This window comes from Camelus dromedarius, chromosome 6 (assembly GCF_036321535.1).
Source record: "Camelus dromedarius isolate mCamDro1 chromosome 6, mCamDro1.pat, whole genome shotgun sequence".
In the NCBI taxonomy this organism is placed as follows: Eukaryota; Metazoa; Chordata; class Mammalia; order Artiodactyla; family Camelidae; genus Camelus; species Camelus dromedarius.
The window spans coordinates 9,425,276-9,437,298 of NC_087441.1; the positions used below are offsets into that span (position 1 = coordinate 9,425,276).

Here is a 12,023-nt window from a genome sequence, read left to right on the forward strand (position 1 = left end):
CCCATGCAGTATAGAACACATAGCAGACATCCAGTATGTGTGCTGAGTTAAACTGGAAGTGAGTAAACTCAGCTTACAGTATGAGCTGTTTTTTTTTTTTTAATGAATCACTTTTTTAAATTCAAATAATTTTATTTTAAAAGAAAACTTTGTATTTGCTACTATAGATAGAACACCAGTATTACTTGCCATAAACAGAAGATCACTAGAATAAATATTATGAAGACAATACATTTTGATTACATTCTAACTGGGTAATGATGCCTGCCCAAGGTTCTTAGACTGATACCAATTTTTTAGGAAATGAAGAATGGGCAGCAGGGGCTATGAAGTTCTGGAATGCTGTTAGAGCATACCTCAGTTCATAAGAAAGACAAGATGTATAAGAGAATTCTTACTATGTAGCCCAACGTTATTTAACGCTGTGTATACATGCCACCCAAACTGATCCTGCCCAACACTAGCGGCATGTGCGGCCCACAAAGAAGCCCTAGGCTGGATGGTCTTTAAGGATTCACTACCTAACGGGGAAAGGACCCCCTGCTTCTGCTCTAGGACCTCAGGCAAGCTACTGCACTGCTTTGTCTCCCTTCTAGTAAAGTGAGTAGTATTACCTACCTCATAGATTTGGCGAGAATCATATGAAATGATATACAGAAAGGGTTTGTTTGGTAAGATGCCCTGGCCTCAGCAAATACCAGACCAATGTTAAAATCCTATGATTCTAATGTAAAATGGTACAGCTGCTGTGGAAAACAGTCTGGAAGTTCTTTAAAGAGTTAAATATAGAATTATCATATGACTTAGCAACTCGACTTCTAGGTGTATACCCAAAAGAACTGGAAACAGGCATTCTAACAAAGACTTATACACAAATGTTTATAATAGCACTATTTACAATAGCTAAAAAGTAGAAATGACCCAATGTCTATCAACAGATGAAAGATATACAAAATGTGGTATTATCCACACAGTGGAATAATATTCAGCCAAAAAAACAAATGAAGCATTGATACATGCTACCACAGGGAGGAACACTGAAAGCATTATGTACAGGGAGAGAAGTAGCCAGACACAAAAGCTCACGCATTATATGATTAGATTTAAATGAAATATCCAAAAGAGGTAATCCATAGAGACAGAAAACGGGTTACTGGCTGCCAGAGAGAGGGGACCTGTGAGGAGGAGGAACTAGGAAATGAATGCTTATTGGGTAACAGGGGTCTCACTTGGTGGAGACAGAAGTGTTTTGGGACTAGACAGAGGTGATGGTTGCACATAACCGTGAAGGTACTAAATGGATCGTACAGTTTAAAATGGTTAATTTTATGTTATGTGAATTTCACCTCAATTTAAAAAAAAAAACTCCAAGTGTGATAGACATGGTATGTAACATTTAAATTTCAACTTGGTAAAACTTACAAAGGACTTTCCATGAAACTAATATTCAATGTCAAAATGAGGCTACCTTAATTATAATCAGTCTTATTATTCAAAAAAATTAAATGAATTCTAGCCTCAGTGGTGAGAATCATTCCGGTTTTACCGGAATCATAAGACGTCGTGCTAGCACGGGCCCAGGATTAACGTGTCAAGAGTCGGAAGTCCTTTCCCTGCCGCTGAGTAAGCACGTACATTTGAGCAAGCTGGCTAACCTTTCTTCCCTCGGTTTCCTCATCCATAAACTCAGGATCATAACACCCACCTCGGAAGGCTGTCGTGAGGACTGAGTGAGTTGATCCATGTAAAGCAAGTAAAACAGTGTCTGACGGAGAAGCCCTTGAGAAACATTTGCTATTATTATTGTCTGTACAATGGAGGTAAATAGAAGCGAGGCAAGGATTAAATGAGTTTAATGTAAAAGTACTTAGCATAATACCTGGCACAACAATTGCTACCGATGTCCCCTAGTGACCATGTCTCTCAATTTACAAATAAGAAAATGGGCCCGAGAAGAGGAGGAAGAGGAGGAGGAGGCTGATGAGGCAACATCTACAGGAAGCACTAAATTCTTGTCCTTCCTTAAAAGTGAAAATTACTCATCTATCATACATCCTCAGCTAGAAGAAACCAGAGAGCAATAATTTTTAAAAATTCAATCTACATGACCTTTCTTTACTTCTAGGTATAACTCATTCTAGGGGTAGCCATGACCTCTGCTCCTGGAAACAAGTTACAGTGCAGCGTGGGCATAAGGGAAACAGCTCCAAATCTCTCTGTAACACACCCTTTGTTAAAGCTAAACTCTACAGAAGCGCACTGGCCCCACAAGGCATGTCTACTAAGAACACTGAGTTCAACTTATCAGTTACACTTATGGAGAACTGAAATGTCACATTTAAGGTTTTTTTTTTTTTCCATAAATAAACACTGACTTTTACAGAATTCCAGTATAAGCATGAATGTAAAATGTTCCCCCACCACAAAGGGCTTGCAGCCCATTTTGCAGTCCTCATACTTCCACCATGAGGGCAGAGCTCTGCCTCCACTGTGAAGGCATTCTCTTCCCTCCGGCAGTAAATCCCTACCGGAACACCGTCCGTTTTCTATAAACAGCATCCTAACTATTCTGGGGGGCGGGGGTTTCCCCAATAAGCAATGTCAGATGACCGGTGTTAGGACGAAGAGCTGAGCTCACATCACACTGGGGCCAAATCCAGTTCAACTCTGTTGAAGAATCTTTGCTCACCTCCCCCTACTTAGGGTACTGCACTCAATACAAGCAAATTCAGAGGAACATCACCCGTGATGCAGGAAAGCAGCCATTGTCTCCAACTTACTCCTGGGGCTAGGACCAGCCAGAAGAAACGCCAACCCCTGCACTACACACACAGAAGTAAGCAACAGCAGAAAGCCACCCTGTTGTAACCACCACAGGCATCAGAAGTTCCTCAGGAGTCTAAAAACAGGGTTAAAAGTACAGCTCACAGGCTGTCAGCAGGCTTCCTACCGGATCAGCAAAGGAGCTGAGCACCGAGTTCACCCGGAAACTCAGAAAGCCAAGCCGAGGTGCAAGAGCCTGCCGCCCAGCCACGCACAGGTGGCAGACACACTGCTGAGACACTCAGACCTCTGCACACGGGATCCGTGGGCTTCGCTGGCCAGAGCCTACAGCTCTGCAAATTCTCTCCTTCGCTTAAATCTGGAGATACCTGTGAAGGGCCATGTACTGCTCTGGATGGTGGGCTGCAGCAAGGAAAACCAAGTCCCTGTCGTCTAGAGCTTATGTCCTAATAGGAGCAACATGCACTCATGTGGGGGAAGCGCTGTGGAGGAAGGAACAGTGGCCTGGGGTCGGGGGAGGGTGCACTTTTACTTAAGAAAGTCAGAGATGGCGTCTCAAACTAACATTTATTTGAACAGAAAGCTGGAAGCAGTAAGAGAGCAAGACTTACCTGCCAAAGCCTCCCGGCAGAAAGGAGAACAAACCCAAAGGCACAGAAGGAGGGGCCGCCAGGAGTGGGGAGGGAGGAGGGGAGCTGGGGGACCCTGAGTCAAGTGGGAAGTCACAGAAGCAGTGCCACAGCCTGACTTACACCCTCCGGAAGGACCACTCTGGAGTCCCCTTGATCATCCAAATGGGAGCTGTGGTAGCTGTCGAGGGTGGTGAGAAGTACTCAGTTTCGAGATCTATTTTGAAAGGATTATTTAACAGATTGAAAGGCTGAGAAACAGAGGATGACTGTGAGATTTGGGCCTGGATAAGCAAAGCAGAAGCATGAAGCTGCCATTTCTTGAGTCAGGAAGACTGTAGGAGGAGAGGATGGGGAGGGAAAGTTTTACACGGGAGAAACTTCGGAACTGTCGAGTGTTCCTTACAAAAATTTTTGTAACCAAAAGCTCTGCCCCCACAGTTATGAGTTCAGAACTCAAATTCATAGCCTCCCTTGCGAGGATGCATTCAGATGATTTAATTCTTCCGATTAGACCCATCACAGCCAAACCTGCTTTGGAATCACGCACGCCGTGTAGTGCTCAAGGCTCCATTTCTGCAGCTTTCGGCAGTGGTGGTCAGAACTGGACTCCCTCCTGGGTCCCTCTGCTTCCCTGTTCACTCTGCACTTTACTACTCCCCTGACCTGCTGCGTGTGTGTAGTAAATCGTCCTGTCGTTCTGGGAATTTCTCTGCGTGTGCTGTGTGAGACACCTGATGTCATGAAGACAGGACCAGTGATGTTACACGTTATCACTCCTTCCACCCTTTATTTTTCAAGCCAACAAGGAAGAAGAAGGGGGCAGAACTCAGCCAGAGATACAAGTGGACAAGGAAGAGAGCTCTCTTGGGCAGCCCAGTGGACTTGGAAAGAATTCTGGCCTTTCAGCTTCTCTCCAACTCTCAAAATTTGGCCAACTCCTGGGCAATAAGATCCTCTCATCTCCAAGACTCCAATGAGTGGCAAGGAACAAAGGTGGGAAGTAGAGAAGGAAAGTCTTATTTCTGTATGATGCCCAGAAAGCTGAGGAGACCCTCCAAAGATGTAAAAATGCTGAAGATACCTAGATTGTTGGGATATGGGAAAATCTTAGTGGAAATTTCAAGGTAACATAGCAATTAAAGGAAAGGGAAGTCTCCTTTCTGGCTGATCCCTTTGAGGAAGTATTCTGAAGTCATACAGCCCACAGACCAACAATTATTCTGATCCTTTCCTTTTCCCCAGTTCTCTCTGGCAGCAATGATAATGGTGATATTGATTAAAAAGGAACTTTTTACTTTCAGAGTTGGGAAACCATCCCTGCTTGGCTGTCTTTTCTGTGGTGCATCTTAGATTGGTTCCCTTCCCAGCAGACATGTCCCCAGCTCTCCCTGGGACCAGCTCCTACAACCATCCAAGTAGAACTAGATATTTTCAGTCTTAGGACCAATATGTAAAACTTAATTACCTCAGCAATGACAGATTGTTTTTGCATTTTAATTCCAATACTTTCTTTTTGCTGTTGATATTTATCTTACTCTTTGTTTCTGAATGTTTGCAGTCTTCCTAGAACTTGACCCGGGGTCTTGCCTTTGACTAACCCTGAAGAGCCAATTCCACTGGTCTGTTTAGTAGTTTAAAAAAAAAAAAAAAAGTATGCTCTTAATGATTTAATACCAACAATAAAGGGAGACCAATTTGGTTAAATCTTGGAATAGTCTGTTTTCTAGAGTGAACACACTTTTTCATAGGAAATGGGAAGGGGGGTAACGCCTGCTGTTGTAGACAGTGACTAAGCTTGGGTTCGGGATTGTGCAAGACAAGGGATGTTCATGTTATACGTACACAGTAACCACACTCAAGTCTCAGCTCCAGTATTTCCGGGAAGCTTCTAACACCTGGCTCCATGGAGAGCGTTCCTCTAAGAGGCCTGAGAAGCCTGGACCGAGCAAGGTCCCCAGTGCTAGTGAGGCGTCCGCCCAGCAACCCCACAAAGCAAGGCTGCTGCCGCTTCCTGCTTTCCCCCCTTGGAATCTGTCTTCCTGGTGCTCCCACCCATCCCCTTTCTCCTCTCTCTCCACTAAAGTGGTTTTCTAATTCCATTCACGACAACAGATTTAACTTTATTAAAGTTATTTTCAAAACTGTAAAGGCCAATGGCCTTAATAAATTTGTTGCATATAAAAATAATCAAACTGTCATTAACAACTTTTTACCAGAAAGAATATAACTTCCTTCTACTATATAAAAGAAAAAAATTATTTTACCCTTAGGGAAAAAACCTGTTTTAAAATACAAAGCCATCCAACTATTCTTTGCGGAGGTTACAGAGGAGTTACAGTTAAGGCACAGAACAAAATCTTATTAAAACTTATTTCTACTCAGAATGCACTGTACACAGTTTATCCCAATGTTGTATAGAATACACTATTTTCAGAACTACTTAGAAAGTACTAATGTGTAAAATGAGTAAGTAATTGCTGGATCTTTCTTTATTCCTTTCTGTGACTCCAAATAAAGTTAGCAGCTCAACCTTAAGATTTTTTACATATTAAAAAAACTTCTATGTATCTAACACACACCAGATATTCAAAAGAGGCTATCTGAGAAAATTTTCACTTTAAAAAGAGTAAGTCAGAAAATAATTTATTGCACTGATTGCAACAATTTGCTACTCTTTGAGGAAGCTATAGCTCTTTCCCCTTTAGAAAGAATTTTAAAGAATTTGGGTCAGCAGCTGTATTAATACAATCTGTCAAGCATCAACCCATAAATTTCAGAAGACTGTATTTGAAATGACAATACTCTAAAATCTAAAACCAAAATAAAAAGACATTAACTTACAATTATCTTAAAGGGAAAACACAAGCTGGGAGATGTTATAGTCAAAGTCATTCAGCAGATGAGCAGAGTGAGGTGCGGATTTTTCCAATACTGCACACAGATTCAGCATTAATTGACAAGGACTAAACTGTCCCAACTCCAGTTCTGGCCACACTTCATCCCTTCAGAGCAGTGGTGAGTTTCTGACTCCCTGGGGAAGGGCCGGAGAACAAGCTCTCAGCAGGTGCAGGGCTGCAGGTCAGGAACTTTCCGTCTCTGTCACCTGGCTGTTAACCCCAGCTGCACAGGGGAGTCACCCATGGGGCTCAGAAAAAGGCAGAGGGAAGCTTTTACATTCAGATGCCACTGATACGGACATCCAATCCAGGAGGTTTTAAAGCACGGTAGCAGATTCTAACCTTCAGCAAAGCTTGAGAACCACTCGCCTAAGCCATGCCACTTAGTTTAACTTTCAGTTTATCTTCTGGTATTTTCGTTGTTGCTGTTTGTTTTTCAGGGAGCACTGAAGGAATGCAAGTGGCTGATTTTACTGATATGAACTGTTAGCTTTAACTGCATTGTTTAAATTTTAACATAAATATCACAACTTCATGCGTCTTCAATGAAAGCAAATAAACCAAGTTTACTTAAAATATACTCAAGTATAATTTATAATGCTACCTAAAGCATATACTTGAGATTCACAGCTCAAAAATTAAAATGTAATAGAAAAGCTTAACAGATATTTTAGGTTGTAAAATACACAGAACTCATATGTAAATGACAAAATAGTATAAATGACCAACAGAGAATAGGACTTGTACACTATAATTTTTAGAATCTCTAGGACAATGTAAATGTTCAGATAAAAAAAACAAAACCCCACAAATATTTCAAAATAAACTTCCTAATACAAAAGTAACTTTCCAAACTAAGAGAAATCATTTCACATTTTCTCATTAAACTTTCAAGTATAAAGCCTGGTCTTTCCTCATTTTTTGGAAAAAGGCTAAAGGTTTAAAACTTTGTATTTAACCTGAAATGTGATCTCTTCTGATACACCTCTATTAAGAATGTCACATTGAATGCTTCGAAATATGTTGAAATTCAGCTACAATATAAAAAGCAAATCAATCAAACTAGTTAAGTAGTCCAGAAATTTAAATTTTAAAGTGCAAATAAAAATTACCATATCTACAAATCTTTTCAAAAGTATTTTCTTGGTACAAAACTCCATCTACAGGGAACTTTGGCATCAGGCAGCAGCATCTGCTATCTACTTGGAAGCAGAAATGTGAGGTGTAAATGTATTTTGCTGGTAAACCGTAAATACCTTCATATTCACTGATGAAGAACAAGTGAGGAAATCAAGACAAAATGTGGCCAACAAAAGGCCACTATTTATACAAATTTGCAATCCGCTGAAAAACCTCCAAACGTTTCAGGTGTACAAGCAAAACAGCTTGGCTCCAAGTCTCTTAGTACAAAACATGCATTTATAAAAATGCTGTGAATAACACAAGAGAAAGAAATCACATGGCATTCACTATTTTACTGGCCAAAAGATTTACCTTTATGTTACTGGTTTGTTTTTTGTTTATATGTGTCTATATCTATATACATGTAAAATAAATGTTTAATATATTATTGAATATACACACACAGATATATTTCATTACACCAGGATGCCACTATCACACAAATGTTCTGCTTAAAAGACGTGTGTGTAAGTGTGCGTGTGCATAGACAGGTACAGGTAGGTGTCCCTGAGTGAATATAAACTATCAAAAATTAGGAATCTGAATGTAAAACAGACACCAGGCACGTGTTCCTCCCCATCATGTTAAACCTTCCTTTATTTCATTAAGTCAAGCCTTCCTCTCTCATCCTATCACACCCAATTATGTTCCTTAAAAATAGGAAGTCTAAGCTCTTCTCAGAGAAAACCAAAATTAAGCCCTGACTACTGGATTCACACTTCAGATTCAGATACGTCTAAACAGACATTTCATGTCAAAAACTCTGGAATTCTTAAGTATGTAACCAGTCCTCCTCACCCCATTCTTCCATACTTTTCAGAAACATTGTTCAAACTACACCAAAACATAATTTTAACTATATTTTAAAAAGCAATTTTTTTCTTGGACTAGACTGACAATATAAAGTGACACAGGTGGGAATCCTAGAACTTGCTTGGCTCCTTAATAACCCCAAAGAAAACATTTATTTTAGCCAAACAATTGTAATGTTTGTCTCTTTTTAGAAACATCTGCTGCCAAAATAAACATTTGCATTGGAAGAAGTGCTCTGGCTGTTAAGATGGTACCAAATAAAATGCTTATGTTCTGAAATAAATATTTTACTCAGAAAGCACACAGCAAAACAGACACATCCAAAGGGAGCAGAGGATGAATTAAAGATGCAAACGCAAACACCTATTCATTTTTAAAGTCTTTTTCAAAAGAACCTCAGTTTTTAATTCAGTTGTTATTTTGACTGAAAGGGGTAAGTTATTTTTAAGGTGAGCCATCTGAACTTCAGTTCTATTTAATTTGCCATGATAACTTTTAAAACAACAATTATACTCCATACTCTTATTGTTGCAAAGGTCTTCACAATACAGATATGTTTTTAAAAACTAAAAAAGTAATCTTTTCCCATTATAAGAGCACTCATGAACTTAAGTCTCTCACTCTGCCCTCTTTCCCTTCTCCTGGTTTTATAATTCCAACAGGTATCAGGTTATACAAGCATCTACAATAAGATAATGACAGTTAAGATATCAATTCAATAACCCTTGATAACTCAGGAAAAATCTCAGGCCACATAACTGAAATCTGCTTGACACAAATAAATGTATCTTCGCTATGGTATATATTTCTTCTGGGTGTTATTTCTTTTACATGAAAAAGTCTTTTTTAAAGCAAGTCAGCACAGGCCTATGTACACATTATAATCACAAAAGACAAGAAAAATGAAATAAAACATTTGCTCACCCACGTGAGCAAAGGGTGCTCCAGCAAAGGGTATACTGGTGTCTAAGTTTAAAAAAAACAAAATCTGGAGAACTCAGATTCTAATACCCTTAAAGATTATACATTCTTTGTGTGACTCTATATTAGATGAAATCAACCAGTGCACTCTGTTAACCATCCCCAGGCTTGAATTCCAGGAGCCTAGAGGCAGAACATTCTCCACAGAGGCATAGAAAATTCATTTCCCCTCTCAGCTCAATAGAAACCCAAGTAGACTAGTTTTTAGGGCACCGTGCAAAACTAATCTGTTTAGCCATGTATTTGCCTGATGATGTGAGAGAATCAGCATGTGAAAGACCACAAGTCTAGTTCCAGTTAATAAACACCAAAATGATGTGCTATTATCAGTCATGCTTCAAAGACCCAGTCACGAGTATGTTTCAAAAATAAAATTATCACCATACAAATCAAGAATCACTAGGTTAATACTAAAATCAAACACTCAGTAGCCAGTTCCTCCTGACCCTCAGAGACAAAAAGTAAGCAGTGATACTATGCATGTTAAATTTCATGTAAGCCACTGCAGTTCTTTCTAACAGACTACTCATTTAAAATTCCTATCACAGGAGTGGAATGCCAGCCAAGAATCAAACTGTGACCCCTGAGCCAAAGACAACTTACCACTCAGCTGGTAAGTGGGCAACTCAATTTACAAACTTAAATTCCTGCATTTTAATCCTTTGCAGAAATATATGAGCAATATTAAATGAACTGGATTCAGCTCATTAGAGGTTCACAAACCAAGCACAGGAAGCTTTGGAGGCCGTCCAAAGCAAATCATGCCTAGGTGGTGATGTCCACTCAATAAAAACTCAATGTCATCATTATCTTTCAACTTTTTCCCTGAAGAACATTAGCAGCCATGACCACAACAATGCTCAGCTAGCTCCATTAACACTTGGAGAAGACGGACAGGACCAGCCACCAATCACTATGCCAGCACCTTGTCTGTGGACCAAATTTACTTATCCAAAATTCACAAACAAAGCAACCAAATGAAAATTCCTCACCAAAAGACACAGAATAAAGCTAACAAAATAAATGTGCTCTAATAACCTTTACCAAAACCCTATTTCTTTTTTTCTTTTCAAATCTACTAATTAGCCTACACCTAACTGATCACATGAACTTGGTACTGTGTTGTGTGTCCCCTTTAAACATGTTACATACACTCAAAAATGCATTAGCAGTTCTTAGCCTTTTAGATCTCAAAACAAGATACAACGTACTTCAAGGCTGTATTACAACTACATGAAAAGGTGAAAAAGCAGTAAAGATTATTTAGAACCCTCAATTATGATAAACTTAATATGGAAGTTTGACATTTTACAGCCAGGGCATTCAATTTCTTACCAGATACACTTGTCCTTTCATGGTCAGAAAGATCCGTGCTTAATTGGAATTAGGCACTTCTTTCGGGTAGCAGTAAAATACTTAATCTAAAATCTTAATTAAAATTTTGCTAAAATACTTGGTGGGTAATCTTTATCAATTTGTTCCTGCAAACAAAGCCAAGAGTTATTGGATTTCAAAAATATGTAAGAGCCATCAGGATTAAATAAAACCAAAAACCTAAGAAAACTGAGGTTATTCTATGTAACTATGTATGTCCTCTAGTTTTAGCTTTACCTATTTGGGAAGGAAAAAATGAAAAAATATTCCTAGGTAATCATCCCTCACACAACTCTATTGTTAAAGTCCCACTTTGGGAATGCAAAGTAAACCAGTGTCTTAAACTTCTAAGGAGACTTTAACTCATTCAGAGGAAAAGGTAAAGGAGCATCCAGCAGCTTGCTATGAATAGCACCTTTTGAAATGACTTTCATATTTCACTTCAGGAAAGTATGGTGGAAAGGAAAGTGCAGAAACAGGGGGTGGTGGCATCAGCTTCCCCTACTAGTCCTGCTATTTCTCATTGCCTTTCTGTCTCTACTCTCTCCCTGTAGCCAGAGTATCATACAGAACTGTCAGCCCCCAAATGAAATCAGCTATAGCATGGAATGAGGGCACTTCAGCTATAGCTGCCTCAGCCTTCTTTCTCTCAACTAAGGGAAAATTAGCTTTCAAACTAAAAAAAAAAAGAGCGAGAAAGAAGGAAAAAAAAATCACAACTTTAACCTTACTTTTCAATCATTTACAAATTATCTCTGTCTCATAATTAGCAGCCTCAACTAAAGATTTTTACTCTAGGCAGCAAAATATTACTGGAAGAAAGGAGTAATACTGAATAAAATTATGAGTACAATTAAGTATGCAACTGACTGCTAGAATTCTGAGTGGCCAAACTTTAATAAACAAAGAGTGAGAACTTGCGACAATAACGAAGGCCATTTAAGGAACAAAAAGCTGGGAGTCAAAAGCTGAGTTCCTTTCATCTTTCCTCACAACCCCCTTAAAATAAAAACATCACCAAAGGATGAACTAACTAAGATAAAGAGGAAAGACAATTTTCAGTCTCTAGAAAGAAAAGGCTCAGATGCAACTTATTCATGAACTTTTAGGACAGCAGTGGAGCATCTGAAGTGGGATGTATCATTCTCCACATCCACTTTAGAGAGAACAAGCGTTCTATCCAATTCTTTTCCCCACAAATGATTTTTGGTCAAACGTAGGGAAGAACTTCCTGAGGAAGCACTGGAAGACTCTGGAATGGGTTACTGGCAACACTATGGAATGACCGATCTGGACAGCACCCAGGGCATCACCCGATGCACAGCCAGGTTAAAGCATGGAGTGGGAATTTACACAGAAG

At 39.5% G+C, this 12,023-nt stretch overlaps 1 protein-coding gene across 7 annotated transcripts in view; it reads right to left on the bottom strand.

Annotated features, from left to right (window-relative positions):
* The window catches only part of ARID1B (AT-rich interaction domain 1B), a 378,663-nt gene that overhangs the window by 321,281 nt on the left and 45,359 nt on the right, over window positions 1-12,023 (bottom strand). The window lies entirely within an intron of this gene.